The 2,753-nt window shown below is 33.0% G+C and overlaps 1 protein-coding gene across 2 annotated transcripts in view; it reads right to left on the minus strand.

Moving 5' to 3' along the window:
- Positions 1-2,016: 2,016 nt before the first annotated feature.
- Positions 2,017-2,753, minus strand: part of LOC111460285 (TLD domain-containing protein 2-like) — a 6,406-nt gene continuing 5,669 nt past the window's right edge. For both annotated transcript variants that reach the window (XM_023103478.1, XM_023103479.1), the window contains one exon: positions 2,017-2,199. The gene's annotated coding sequence lies outside the window, so the exon portion shown is untranslated. The remainder of the gene's footprint in view (positions 2,200-2,753) is intronic.

Raw genomic sequence — 2,753 nt, forward strand, 5'->3', positions numbered from 1 at the left:
TTTTTTTTTTTTTTTTTTTTTTTCTGGAAAAATAATTATTTTTCTAGAGAGAGAAAGAGAGAGGGAGGAGAGGGAAAGTTGTTATTTCTGGAGACAGAGTTAGTTATTTTTATGGGACAATTTTGTTTTATTTTATATATAAATCTTGGGGCTGTCTGGACGGTACAGTCAGCCGGGCATTCCACGAGTGGTCAACGCGATGGTCGCGGTGGGCCATTCTAAATTGGTTTAAACGTGCTTTTCATCTCCTTATGACACGTGGACAACTTATGTTTTAATAAATATGATTAATTTTTTTTAACCAATCAACTTTACACGGCCCAAACTATTCACGAAAGAAACGTGTTTAATGTTTTACCTAGTTGAGCTGCGTCAGCATTAGGGTAAATAGTAAAAGTCTGAGAAATTTTACTTTGAAACCGATCGGTTGATTTAACAAAATACTGTTGTTTTTTTTAACTATAATAACTGTTATTTAGCTCGTAATAATCTTCATATTTGAACCATTTGGTAATTAAAATCTTATCTTTGAAATGGAATGGAATTTCCATAGTCTCGGTTCGCGAGTGAGAAGGCGACACCTATCCGAGTATTATTGTTATTTAAAAGGAAGATAAGATTTTGTTTTTGTAGAGTCGGGTTGATTAGCCAAGATATGAAAAAGTTTGGTTAAATTCTTAAGCAATGTTGATCAATTGTCACATAAGTTCTAATTCTTTATGCATTTATATGCTACTTATAATGAACAAATTTAAAGAGAAGCTTGTCTCGATTTGACAAACTTTTGTGATATAATTTTACCATTTTTGTAAGATATGATTTGATCGAGAATATTTATATAATTCTAAATCGGGTTTGAAAATAAATATGATATTGAATCCAATCAAATAAAATTTAAGTTAAATACAATAATTAAAAGAATTAAAACACAAATATCGAACTCAAATGAATAAATATTCAAGTTAATCGTATAAATTTTTATTTAATAAAATGACAGTAGTTCAAGATCAAGATCTGTACTTATTACTTTTATATAATATAGTAATTAGATATTTGAATCATGCGAGGTTAATTAATTGAATAGTTCATTTTGATGACTAAAATTTTCAATTTCTAAAGCTAATTAAAATAGATTAGCTAATTGAAGTCAAAACTATTTGTGAATTTACATATTTGTAATTATATTTTTCATGACCGTTGAGGTTCAAACAATAATAACGTATCAAATATATCGACTAGGCAAACGAAGGTTTGTTAGACGATGAGGCTTCCTTCATCTTCAACGTTGAGACTATGACATTCAACGAACAACGAAGCTTCCTTCGTCAAGTGTGAAGGAAAAATGCTGCTAAAAATTGAGCCAAACTCGATCTAAATGTTTCAAAGACGTAATAGAAACATTCTACCATCCGAAACTAAGTATTCTTCCTTCGTCAAAACGCAACTAAAAATTGAGTCGTAGAAACATTCACAATCTAAAACTAAGTATTTTTCATTCGTCAAACACGGCTAAAAATTGAATAAAACTCGAGCTAAATGTTTCAAAGATGTAATAGAAACATTCTACCATCAAAAACCAAGTATTCTTCCTTCGTCAATGTGTGAAAGAAAAACACAGCTAAAATTGAGCTAAACTCGAGCTAAATGTTGCAAAGACATAATAGAAACATTCTATCATCAGAAACCAAGTATTCTTCCTTCGTCAAAGTGTGAAAGAAAAACACGGCTAAAATTGAGCCAAACTCGAGCTAAACGTTTCAAAGACGTAACAGAAACATTCTACCATCTAAAACTAAGTAAAGACCTAATGAACCAAGGTTCTAATTTAACTCAAAACAAAGCAAAACTTTAGTATTTCATAAACATCCAAGATAATAATGACAAACAAGCTCGAAGCTTGTTATTATTCAGTAGATCTCCAAGCATTTGCCACATTTGGCAACAAAATTCCCTTCTAAAAGAGCAACCAATGTTTTTTTCTACTTGAAGTATAAAAAAAACAAATAAGAGAGAGAGAGAGAGAGAGAGAGAGAGAGTGGCCTAACTCATGTTTTGAACCTTATGCTGTTGTGCAGTTCAGTGATATTGTTCCAATCCAAAGATCTTATGAACACTTTTTGGCTTTACTAAAGATGAAGCATATTTCATTGATTTATACTCAAAATCATGGATCCTGTGTTCATTCTCCTGCAAATCTTCCTGTTTTGTTTTCAGGGGAAACAAATTCTTAGAGAAACATGATGCCTACAAATGCTAATGCAGAAAAGCAAATGAAATGTGTCATTTTTAAGGGAAAGAAGAGGGAGGCCCTGGCTGAAGGGAATAAATGAAAAGAAAACTATAATGCAATGCAACCAAATTACAGGACACCTACAGAGGCTGTCTTGCTTTTGAAATGCCCCTATCATGTCAGGATTTGGTTTAGCAAGTTCGACATATTCTTGTTCGATTGCCCCTCTCCGTCGGTAATAGCGACGTGGGTGCTTTGGCAAAAGATAATTCAAGGCATCCAAAAATCATTATCACAACACCTTAATTGGAGGATAAGGCTTACGAACTTACAAGGGAATCCCATTTTGAAAGGCACCTTATTGAGTATACCCTGAATATATTCAACTGTTTAAGTTTATGGCTCTCCTCAATGATATACTCGAACAAACTTGCAGCTACTTTTTCCATAACTGCAAGCTTGTCGTATCCAATTGTCTCCCCTGTTTCTCTCTCGATTTCCCGTTCGGGAGGGGGGGGGGGGG

This window comes from Cucurbita moschata, unplaced genomic scaffold (genome assembly GCF_002738365.1).
Source record: "Cucurbita moschata cultivar Rifu unplaced genomic scaffold, Cmos_1.0 Cmo_Scf00023, whole genome shotgun sequence".
NCBI lineage: Eukaryota > Viridiplantae > Streptophyta > Magnoliopsida > Cucurbitales > Cucurbitaceae > Cucurbita > Cucurbita moschata.